This window comes from Saccopteryx bilineata, chromosome 4 (assembly GCF_036850765.1).
Source record: "Saccopteryx bilineata isolate mSacBil1 chromosome 4, mSacBil1_pri_phased_curated, whole genome shotgun sequence".
Taxonomy (NCBI): Eukaryota; Metazoa; Chordata; class Mammalia; order Chiroptera; family Emballonuridae; genus Saccopteryx; species Saccopteryx bilineata.
In genome coordinates, this window is record NC_089493.1 from 298,480,361 (window position 1) to 298,493,214 (window position 12,854).

The window sequence follows — 12,854 nt, forward strand, 5'->3', positions numbered from 1 at the left end:
TGTTTTTGATGTCCTTACAAGCAGATATCAGGAATCCTCTCTCTTATAGATTGCTGCATGAACATGAGCAGTAGCAAAAGCGTGCCTACTGTCCGTGTAAATGTTGACTTTCTTTCTTTTGGCCCACCTCAAGGCCTGGGTGAGAGCGATAAGTTCTGCCCGCTGAGTCGAGGTCCCATGGGCAAGGCTTGGGCCCATATGGTCTCATCAGGAGTTAATACAGCCACCCCAGCATATCGAACCCCATCTAGGACAAAACTGCTGCCATCAGTGAATAGATATACTTCCGCATTAAATAGAGGTACATCAGTAAGTTTGAACAGAGTCTAACACTTCAGAGCAGCCATGCAAGGGGATGCTTGGTTCTTCGTCAGGCATCAGGCTTGCTGGGTATAGCCTGCATCTGGACAAACTGAATGTGAGGCTGATCTATGAGCAGGGCTTGATACTGCATGATCCTAGCATTAGATATCTACCTAAGTAAAGTCTCTACTGCCTGTGGGGCTGTCAAGAACAGTCCTTGCCCCATGGTTAGTATATCTGTCTCCTTCACTAGTATGGCAGTGGCTGTGATGGCTCGGAGACAGTTTGGCCATCTAGATGCAACAGGGTCTAGCTGCTTAGAGAAATAAACAATAGGCCTACGCTATGGCCCTAAGGTTTGGGTCAAAACCCCTTTTGCTATTATTCCCTTGCTTTCATGAACAAAGAGCTGGAAAGCCTTTGTAATGTCTGGCAAAACCAGGGCAGGGGCCTCAGTGAGGGCCTTCTTGAGGGTTTCAAAAGCTTTTTGTTCCTTAACTGTTCAAATTAACTCTTGGGTTCCTGCTGTACAGGAGTATAAAGGCTTGGCTATCTCTGCAAACCTAGGGATCCACAACCAGCAATATCCAACTGCCCTGAGAATTTCTCGAACTTCTCTCTTGCTAGTGGGGGTTGGGATCCGGAGGATTGCCTCTATTTGACTGGAGGAGAGTGTACGCTTTCCTGCCTCAATGTGGTAGCCTGGATAGGTCACCTTAGAGGTGCAGAGTTGTGTTTTCTTAGCTGACACTCGGTATCCCAGAGTCTGCAGTGTTTTTGGAAAAGTCCCTCAGTGGCTGTGCAGCAGCTTACCTCCGTTTCCGCAGCTAGAAGCAAATCATCTACGTACTGCAGCAGCGTGCACCCCGGATGTTCCTGGTGGAAGGCAAGCAGGTCCTGATGTAGTGCCTCATCAAACAGGGTCGGTGAATTCTTGAAGCCCTGTGGTAATCTGGTCCAGGTGAGTTGTCCTGAAATGCCTGCCTCTGGGTCATTCTACTCGAAGGCAAAGATGGGTTGACTTATAGGGGTTAGGGGAATACCGAAGAAAGCCTTTTTCAAATCTAAGACTAAAATTTCAAGTCCGGTGACAACAGGTTTAAAAGTGTGTAGGGGTTAGGCACAGTTGGGTTGCATTGTCTCAACCCATTTACCTCCCGTAAGTCCTGGACTGGACGATAGTCTTTGGTGCCTGGCTTCTGGACAGGCAGTAAGGGAGTATTCCATTGGGATTGGCAAGGAACAAGAATACCAGCTTCTAACAGTCTTTTTTTGTGTGGGGTTTTTTTTTTTAATTTTATTTATTCATTTTTTTTATTAGAGAGAGAGAGAAGAGAGACAGAGAAAGAGAAGGGGGAGAGGAGCTGGAAGCTTCAACTCCCATATGTGCCTTGACCAGGCAAGCCCAGGGTTTTGAACCGGCGACTTCAGTATTCCAGGTCGACGATTTATCCACTGCACCACCACAGGTCAGGCTTCTAACAGTCTTTTACTATGAGTACTTGCTCCCCTGAGAGCAGTCCGAGGAGGGCAGTGAGAACAAAATGAGAAGCTCTAGTGCTAGTGAGGAAATCTACCGGGCAGCCTCCTGCTTGTAAAGGCTCACAGGTGTGGAGCCCTGGCCCCGACAGTCCTCCTTTGGATTAAGAAGTCTTGGCGTCTGCTGTGATTTTCCTTTCAGCTTTGGACAGTCTTTCTTCTAATGTCCTTCTTTACAATAAGCACACTGATTTCTGCTCAACTTAGGCTTCCTTTTCTTTTTCTTCTGGCGTTCTAAAACAGCTACAACTACCTGTGTTATTTTCTTAGTCTGTTTCTTCTTGAGAGTGTCTCTGTTATTATGAATTTTCTGAGATGCTTCTAACAATTGGGAAATTACCATCCCCAGAAAGCCTTCTAATTTTTGTAGCTTCTTCCTGATATCTGGAGCGACTGGGACACAAAAGCTAAGTTAGCTGCCCTAGCATTCTCTGGTGCCTCAGGGTCTAGAGGTGTGCAAACCCTGTAAGCTTCGTGCAGTCTCTCTAAGAAAGCTGAGGGAGTTTCCTGGGGGCCCTGGATAACCCCCAACACCTTTCATGGGTTTCTTAGCATCTCCCCTGATCCAGGCTAACAGAAACTGGTGAAAAGTGTTCAGAGCTTTCCATCCCACATTAGTGTTAGGGTCCCATTTAGGCTGGACAGTGGGGAACACCTCAAGGTGGTCCCGATTGTCCTCCTCAGAGCCATTTCTCTGCAGCATGACAGCTTTTCTAGCCTCTGACTTGATTCTGTCTTTCTCTTCAGTAGTAAACGGAGTAACTAAAAGCTGCTGGCCATTGTCCCAGGTGGGGCGGTGTGTATACAGCACAGATTCCAACAGCCCTGTTAGAGCCCGAGGCTTCTCTAAGGCGGATGGAGCCAATGGAGGAGGAAGATATGGAGGGGACAACCCTGAATCTCCCTGAATAGCTTGTAAAACAGGGACCTTCTTGTCTGATTTTGGGGCTGTTGCTAACAAAACATGATGACCGGCTCTGATAGCACAGCCTTTCAGCCGGGAAGGGGAATTCTCTACTAGAGCCCTCACTGATCTATGTATAGAAACTAGTCTGGGTGGCCCAGTGGCTTAGCTATTACATTCCATACAGCTCTGACATCTCTAGGATCTAATGAGCCTTGTTTTGGCCACTTTACCCTAAAGGATGTCCATTCTAGTTCACAAAGAGTTCGAAGTCTCCCCTTGCTTAGTTTTATGCCATAATCATCAGAAAATCCAATTTTAAAATTCTTAAGCATACACTCAAGAGAAGTTTGACTCTTACTTTGCCCTTCCCCTATTGTTACAAACAGTATGAGAACAAACGAACTTCCCAAGATCACAAAAGGGAGCAAGAACCGAGGTTTGTGCCAGTTTTCTAAAATGTCCCCTGTTGGATCATATCCTAGAGAACCAAAGGACAGAGAACTTTCAGACAAAAGGGAAGGGGGTGCCTGTGAAGAGCCACACACTGGAAACTCAGGCTCAGGTACCTGAGCTCCTTATTCACACAGTCACTCAGGGGTTTTCAACACAGAGACAATAACAAAACAGAAGTGAAGAACGAGATCTCGGCAGGAGTAAAATCAGAGAAGCAGCCTTGAAAACAAAGGTCCTCTACCCAGAGAAGGATGCCGTAAGGAGATCCCAATGAGGGACCAAACCAGGAGATGTCTCTTAGGATGTCCTGTAAAAATAAACAGAAGCGGCAAAACAAGCCGAGGGCAAACGTATGAAAGCAACTCCAAACGTGCTCTGGAAAGTTTGAGGTTGGACTCAGTCCCAGCAACTGTCCTCCCAAGAGCACACAGATCCCTCTTCCAGATAACTCTCTGCCAACTTCTTGGCCCTGGAGAGCCTGTTGTGTGAGTTTGATGGTGTCCTATCCTCGATCACAATGGTACAGATGGCTAGCCACAAACAAACCACAGATTGAGCAGATTGCAACTCTGCTCTGCTTACTTCCAGAGGCTTTCCTGATGACTCCAAGTGGATAGATGGGCAAGCTGATTGTCCGTGGCTGATGGTCGGCCAGACAGAAAAGACCAGCGGGGCCCTGGAACGTCTCAGGTGGCATCTCCCCTGCTGGGTTTCTGCTTTGGGAAGTCAGGCCAAGGAGGTCAGCTGCCCCGCTTGTGTTGCAAAGACAAAAAGACAAATGAGTCCAAAGGACTCTTACCTCGCTGGGGCCTCCATTAATATGTTGTATCAGAACAGTGAGAAACAAACGTCTTGCCACACAATCAATTAGCCAAATTAGGGAGTCTTTAATTAACCGGCTGCATGGACTGCATGGAGACCTAAGTTGTTCAAATCAATTCAGTGGGAGCAGTTTGGGTCTAGCTTTTAAAGGGAGAATTACATACTGTCTGAGGAATGGGGAGGAGAGGAAGCATAGCAGTAAAACAATGCAGTGAAACAAGCTTTCTTACAATGTTTATCTATAGGGGTAATTCAGGGAGAAACATTCTGAGAACACCTGCAACCTTGCAAAGCTAGCCCAAGGCCACAGTCTGGGAAACCAGCCTCCAGGCCAAGAATAGGGAGTCTTTTTAGAAAAGTAAGTCCTGCCAAAAGTTTCTTCGTTTTAGAGACATAAGTTCTGCTCAGTTATTTATGCTAGGTGCCTTTCTTTTCTATATTTCAGTATCAGAGACTTCCTTATTTGCATATGGCTATATAATAAAAAAAAATCGAGAACTCTTTTGCTCTGGCTAGCTAAAGGCATTGCAGTGGCCTCCCGATCCCATCCTTTTCCTCTTCAAGTCTATTTTCTTCATTCCACATCATTCTCACTCAGAACCTGGAATTACTAGCTGTGCTGGTTCACAGCAGTGAGGTCTCGAATCACCCTGCTGGGCACACAGGGAGGCCAGTGCAGTCCTCTATTTGCACAGAGTGCAGTCCAGGTTACCTCTTAGCTGCTGGTCAGGGGCTCAGGGGTGTCTCTGTGGGTGAAGCACGTCTGAGATGCTTCAAAGACAAGGAGCTACGCAAGCTGAATCCTGAGGAGTGAGCAGCCAATCCTCAGGTGCCGGAGTGCAGGAGCGCGGCATGTGGGGTGCCGTGTGCAAAGGCCTGGGATGAAGGACAGCTCTGCCTGTTTGCCTGGGGCTGATATGCGAGAGCACTGCACCCCAGACGTTCACTGCTGCATTTACTAAGCGACTGTGGCACACGTGTAGCTAAGCTGCCTGAGTTCCCTGCCAGGGGGTCATTACTCCCTTCCTCCAGATGACATAAGTTTGGAGACTGGGTGCTTTCCCTGCATCAGAATGGAGAGCAGTGGTTGGTGTAGAACTCGGTTCTGATGGATGTAACCCAACCCTAGAGCTCTGAGTAAGGACCACCAGGGGAGCCGGTCAGTGCTGAGGTGTGCCACCTGGGAATGACCCAATGTGACCGTGGCTTCTGTGCCCACCTGCACAAGGAAGAGGACCCTTCTCCCATTTTCAGGCAAACCCAGGAGGATGGGGGACCTACAGGAGCCAGAGAGGGTATCACCTGCTCAAGGGTTGGCTGCCCCAGCCAAGTGGCTCTGGCCCACCTGGCTGTGGATTCTGGGGCTCGATTTGCTTATCAGGAAAATGGGCAATGAATCCTCCTCTAAGACTGGCTGCACAGGCTATCCCAGGTCCAGGGGCTGCCTGTGCTGCAATAGGCCAGCCTGGAGACCGCCGAGCCTGAGGTCAGACTTCAAGGCCCTGGAAGGGCCTCACCCTCAGGGAGTCCTCTGGCCCATCGCTCTGTGGCCCCCTGCCAGATCAGGCTGCCCTCACTGCCTGCTCTGCTCACACCCATGTCTCCTGGGCTGTCCACACCCCTCCAGTGCACACAGCCCCAGGCCACCTCCACTTAGGTCCTCCCGCAGGATACAATCCCAGGGGCCAGGTGACACATTCTGTTCTCATCTATTAACCAGTTACTTCAGTAGTTACTTAGTATCTTGGGATGGGTGTGGGTTGCTGGCCCCTTTGGCCACCTTCCTCAAGGGGGAGGGGCTGGATTTGGCTTGGACCCCTAATTCCTTTTTATTTAATTGGCTCTCCTTTATTCCCTGTGTGCTCAGAGGAGATGGTTGTGGGAGATGGAGGGCTGTCACGCTTCTGTGTTCTGAAGGTGCTGTAGGTGGGAGGACGTGAAGGGGTTCCACTTCGTTAGGGAAAGCGATCTCTGTGTTCAGTCTGCTGGTCTTGTCTGTGTCAAGGTGCAGGCTGAGAGGGAATGTCGAGGCTCAATCACTTCCATGTTCACAGAATGTCTTTGACATACTATCAATAACTGTTGCTGTATGTTTCCAACTGGACGTGGGGTCACTGCCTCCCCTATGTCTTTATTTATTTATTTATTTATTTATGTGCTGTTCACTGAACCATGGGTCTGTGTACAGCAGGAGGATATGAGTGTTCCCCTCCAGGGGTCGTCAAACTTTTTATAAAAACCGCCCACTTTTGCAGTGCTGGTCAACCTGGTCCCTACCGCCCACTAGTGGGCGGTCCAGCTTTCATGGTGGGCCAATCGCAGCGCTGTTTGGTTGTGCGGTAGGGACCAGGTTGACCAGCACTGCAAAAGTGGGCGGTTTTTATAAAAAGTTTGAAGACCCCTGCCAGAGCACCTGGGCAGGCTGTCTGCTTTGCCTCTGCTGCATTGTTGACAGCAGTGGGTTTTTCCTGCTGGGGACTGTGATGTAAGGTCATCTGTGCATGCTCAGTATGGGTGTTGGATGTCCTAGGTTGCTTTGCTATTGCCTTTGGGTCCCGTGGTTCAGAGTGTGGTCCATGGATGGTGTAGAACTCAGTTCTGATGGATGTAACCTGCTAAGAAGGGCTTGATGTATGTCTCTGCCATGTTCTATCTTCACTTTAGGGTTCGTGTCTGGGCACCTGTTTGGGGTTGGATGCTGATGACCTCTGGCTGAGGGTGTGCGTGTGGCTTGCTCACATTGGCCCTGGTGTTGGTTGTGTGTCACAGCTTGTTCATCGTTTCATAGGACCCAGAGCTGCTGTCACAGGTCTCACTTTATGGTACTGGTGTGATCAATGTGATACGGAGATGCTTCCCGTCATGATGTGTGTACCTTTGAAAGAACTTTTCAGTAGAGGCCATCTGGGGGAACAGAAAAGGGGTGCCCCACAGTATGCCAATTGGGGATAGCACTGCTGTCGGGGAACCTATATTGCGATTTGTTGGTGTTGGGATTTTTTTGTTTTAACAGAGACAGAGAGTCAGAGAGAAGGATAGATAGGGACAGACAGACAGGAATGGAGAGCGATGAGAAGCATCAATCATCAGTTTTTCGTTGTGAAACCTTAGTTGTTCATTGATTGCTTTCTCATATGTGCCTTGACCAGGGGACTTCAGCAGACCGAGTGACCCCTTGCTCGAGCCAGCGACCTTGGGTCCAAGCTGGTCAGCTTTGCTCAAAGCAGATGAGCCCACGCTCAAGCTGACGAGCTCGGGGTCTTGAACCAGAGTCTTCTGCATCCCAGTCCGATGCTCTATCCACTGTGCTACCGCCTGGTCAGGCTCATTAGCGTGTTTTTTGTTTTTTTTTCACTCTATTGGTGTTGGGTTAGTTGGAGACGTGAGGCTTTCAGAGTTCTCTTTTCATGTTGTTTTTTCACCTGGAGTTCAGAAAGGTTGTTACCAAGGTGGCTGTTTGCAGTTACGGTCTTGGCTTCACTTGTCAGATTTTTCCTTTGTCTTACTGTTTGCTTGTTTGCTTAAATGTTTACTCTCTGGTGATTGAGGACTCTTTCATATTTTCTGTAGTTCCGTTCCTGCCTAAGATTTCTGGGGTGCGATGTTTGTCCATTTATTCCACCTGTGCCTAACTTGTCTTGGTCATTGAGGTGGGTTCCCTTAGTATGAGGGTGTGGGTTTGAGGTCCCATAACCATGTTTAAAATGTGTGTATCAGCCTCTGTTTGCATTGTTGGATGTTATTTCTTTGCCCGGGATGAGCAGATAGTGCTTCACTGCATGTGTTCTTTCTACCTTGCTATCGATCAGAGAAGGTGGTGATACAGCATTCGGAATAGAGTTTTGTTGCTGACTTTAGGGTTCCAGCTGCTGAGTGTCTTGATTCTAGGTGTCTGTTTCTCCCAGCTTTCCTTGAGTGTGGAAGTCAAGGTGTTTTATCACTGTTCTGTGCTGGGTGCTATGGAGCCCTTCTTCCCCAGTTCAACGTGTCTTTTCTGGGTAAAATGTGCCCAACAGCTCTTGGTTTTTCTGCTATAAGTTACGTTACCACAAGACTTCCTCTCATTTTGCTCTTTCCAAATATCGAGGCGTTTGAAGGTCATGTCTTTGATCCCTACTTTGTTGGGCTGTAACCCCTTCATAGTGTACATTGGAGTATGCTGCAATAGGCTTTTTAATTATTCCTGTAGTGAGTTTCTTGGTTGCAAGCACCGTTTTCATAAATGCTTGCTCTTGCCTTTGTACAAATAGAGCATGTTGTTGATGTTTTATTTTATATCCTAAGAAATTTATACACATCTTGGGGAAATTGACTTCATTCTTTGTAAAACTATTTTTATGAGTCTTCGGTTGATTTAAAAATTATTTACTAACTGATTTTTTTTTTCCTGTATTTTTCTGAAGCTGGAAACGGGGAGAGACAGTCAGACAGACTCCCGCATGCACCCAACCGGGATCCACCCGGCACGCCCACCAGGGGCGACGCTCTGCCCCTCCGGGGCATCGCTCTGCCGCGACCAGAGCCACTCTAGCACCTGGGGCAGAGGCCAAGGAGCCATCCCCAGCGCCCGGGCCATCTTTGCTCCAATGGAGCCTTGGCTGCGGGAGGGGAAGAGAGAGACAGAGAAGAAGGAGGGGGGCAGGGGGTGGAGAAGCAAATGAGTGCTTCTCCTGTGTGCCCTGGCCGGGAATCGAACCCGGGTCCCCTGCACGCCAGGCCGACGCTCTACCGCTGAGCCAACCGGCCAGGGCCACTAACTGATTTTTTAATATTTTTAGTGAGTTCATGTCTGGAGGCACGGTGTCCTGAGAATGAGAAAATCTGTAAGTGATATCGTGTCCCCTAGGGTCATCTGAGTGATTTTCTTTCAGGCACTTGTTCCCCATGTTAAGAAGCGGGTCTGCAGATGGATTTTGGAAAGTAAAAGATTAAGACTGTTGATGATTAGTTACCTTTCAGCACCAGTAGGAAAGATTGAGTTATAAGGCAAGGACAGCTGTCTACAGAGGTTTCAGTGGGGTGCGGTGTCAGATATGCTGTTCCCCCAGCAGGCAGGGGTTTTTGGATCTGCCCATCTGACCCACAGGGCAATCCTGCTGTCAGCAGTCAGGGAATGCCCAGGACAGTAGTGTCTAGTCAGGTCATTTGCCAGACACTGCTCGCTGCTTCAGACAGTCCCGTCCCCAGTTGCCGAGGCAGCGCAGTGCACCTGAGCAGCCTCCCAGGAGGCATCTGTACAGGCACGGAATGTGTGTGAACGCTGTAGAGAGGAGAAAGTGAGGCAGAAAGAATGTCAGTCATTAAGGGGACGGCAGAGCAATGGCGCTGTACTGAAAGTTGTGTTGTTGTTGCTTATACAATATTTCCTGACAGCTCTAAACAGAGTCTGAAATGTGTTCTCCTACACAACGGTAATGTTTATGCAGCGGTTCCAATTGGTTATTTAACTCATCTGTGAGAATATTATAATGACATATAAATTGTCCTCAACTTTCTGAATTATGAGGAGCATAACTGGATCATTTGTGTGGATCTTAAAATGGTAAATTTCCTGCTAGGACAACAGAGGGGTTTCACGAAGAATCCTTGCTTTCTGTGTTTGTGGGACAGCCGAGCTGAGGAAAAACACTGGACACAGAAGGAGTGGTCGAAACGTGAAGCTCTGGAAGTAGGGATGCAAAATATTGTGAATGAATCTGTAGTTAATGGAGACAGGATCATTTTTCCCCCACTTCACATCAAAATTGGCTTAATGAAGCAGTTTGTTCAGGCTTTGAATAGAGAAAGTGAATGCTTTCAACATATTATTTCTGCTTTTTTCTGCCTTGTCTTTCGAGAAGATAAAAGCAGGTGTATTGGTTTGATGGACCTCAAATTTGAACCCTCACATGCGATGAAGAATTTGCAAGGAAGATGAATCAAAAGGAGAAAGCAGCATGGCAGTCTTTTGTGGCAGTTACAAAGAACTTCTTGGGAACAGAAAAGCAAAAAACTATGAACTTCTGGTTCAAAGGATGCTGTTGGCTTTCCGCAACATTGGATGTAACATGAACATTAAGATTCACTTCCTGGACAGTCACCTTGATAAGTTTTCTGAAAATCTTGGAGCTGTTAATGATGAGCAGACTACTGCTGGAGCATCAAACGAGATTGTCCTCAACAAGTACACAAACACAAGAGCTACAAATGCAAATTTTGCCTGAATAGAATTTAAATAAGTTTTGCGCAAATTTTATGATTAAAATAACTTTTAATATGTTCTATTTCAAAATTGTAGACAAATTCTGATGCAATCATATCTTTTAGTGTATTAGTGTATTTACTGCATTATATAAATTATATTTTCACAAAGATGATACCCAAGAAAAAAGTCTACTTCATTATGTTAAACTAAATGTTGAAAATTTACAATAAGATGAAAACATAAAATCTTGAATTGCAAAAAACTATAGCTTACAGAGAAAAACTAATGTCAGATTTGAGATCAGCACCCTCGAATTAGGTTAGAACAAGTGTTTTTGTGGATGCAACAAAAATGTTTTTCCCCAGTGTTATCAGTTAATTGAAGTTATTTTATATTTCCAATTGTGATGCATTTGGGGGGTTATTTAGAAAATGTCATTTATACCTTAAACCATAAGGAGCTCATAGATCCCTCTTATTAATATTTTTTAGGTTTATGGCCATGACAGCAAGACACACACTTTATGTTCTTTCAAACCATGAAGCTTGTTGAAGGTTGCTTTCTGTTGCTTTGTGGTCCCTTTAAATATGTGTGAATATGCTTCTCTGTCACCTTGTGCACATGCCAGTTTCAGAAGAGAACTTAAGTACAATCACCTTAGTGTCAGGCATGAAGACTGCAAGGAGCAGCTTGTTCACTCCCTTACCTTATTTCTTGTGTCCAATAGATTTTGGGGTTTCCCAACAAAAATAATGTCAGATGTGTTACATGTTCTCAAATTAGCTGCATGTTATCCGTGTCACCTTTATGCATCTAAGATTCTGGTCTGACCTGTGGTGATGCAGTGGATGGAGCATTGATTTGGAATGCTGAGGTTGCTGGTTTGAAACTCGAGGCTTGCTGGGTCAAGGCATATATGAGAGGCAACTCCTCTGAGGTGATGTTTTCACTTCTCTCTTTCTCTGTCTCTTCTGTTTTTTCTCTAAAATCAATTTCTTCAAAAAATCTTAGATTCTGTAATTCAGTTTTATGAAATGTTCTATACATCCAGTATGATCTCATTGTCTTGTATTCTTGGGAATATCAGTTCTCCTTGAGCATTTACTATACAATGAATATCCCTTGTTATCTCACTTGATTATTAGCCCAGCTGCCAGACTTTCAAAGTATAAGGACATTTTTTTTAAATTTCATTCCAGTGTCAATGAGCCAGGCATGTGACATGAAAGGTTGGGACACTAAGTCCTGGCGAGTTCTGCAGCTGAGATCATGGACGTGTGTCGGCTAAGGATAACCATTATTTCTGTTCCCCCTGTCAGTTACACTTGGTTTATTTTTGTGGGGGTTGGTAGAATGTGGTATGACTGCTAGTGATGTTTCTTCTACATTTACATTGGTAGTGAGATATATTAAATATATTTTGATGCTCGCTGCTTGGACTTAGGGAGTCATGAGATGTCCTTTATGGAGTCCTGGCTGTGTTTGCATTGTGAGTATCAGGTTCAGCTCCTGCATCTGTCATGCAGCAAGTGGGGTCTGTTGTTTGGCTCCATGTCTGAAGTTTGGTTATGGAGTCTTGGTTACATATCAGGAGCCTGTCTCCAGGGTTTGTCATTGAATCTGTATTCTGCTGTGCACCTGGGGTCCCTTTGCATGTAGCCTCATGTCCCAGTTTCCAGTGTGGGGCCCATGAGCAGCTCCAGTTCTAGGGCATGACGTATGGACTCTGGTGTCTAAGGTGCCATGTCAGTCTCTGGCATTGGTGTTTCCTAGTCTCAGCTGGGTCTGTAGACCAGTGTTTGGTGTTCGGTTCCATGTCTTCTTTTTGGTTTGAGTGTTTATCCAGTGCTCATCTTAAGTTGTCTAGGGTCCACAGGGCCCTGATTCTGTCTAAGCCTAAGGTCTCTGGTGTCTGTTCAGTAGTAGTTGTTGTGTTCATGTTGGCAGAAAGCTAGATATGGATGGGGAAAGAGAGCAAAGTGAATGGGAGGTTCTATTCTATAAACTCAAAATGTCTGTTCCAGGGAGATGTCTCAAGGTTCCATTAGTCTAATCTGATAGAAGGCTCCAGTATTCATAGGCTTGATTGTACATTAGAGAAATTCATTTTGTTCTGAGATGTCCATTGTCCCCTCAGCCCTCTGGTTTAGGCTTGGGAGGAGTTTCCCCAAGGCACTCCTGGTCATGTGTTTTGGGGAAGTGAGAGGGAAATGATTCCATTGTAGGAGAAGAACCATGGGAGTCAGAAATGAACAAAAAACACTGTGAGGTGCAGAATTGATATTGTTGATGGTAAAAAAAAGGTAGTCCTTCCTAGGTGAAAAATAGAAAAATGATCCGAAGATAAATCTGAGTTTTTTTCTTTTTTCTTTTTCCTGTTTTTGCCTTTCTATTAAGAGAAATGCACTAGGCATGTTGTAGGTCTATCACAACTTTTCCATTGGATTTTACATTTTTCACATTGATGAGAGAGAGAGACAGACAGCCATAGAGAAAGAGAAGCATGAACTTATTTTTTCAAATAGTTGTTCCATTTAGTTGTGAACTCCTTGGTCACTTCTCTTAGGTGCTGAGACCTGTGACAAAACCCTCAACCTTGGCACACAGGGAGGACACTCCATGCACTGAGCCATCTGGTCAGGGCAC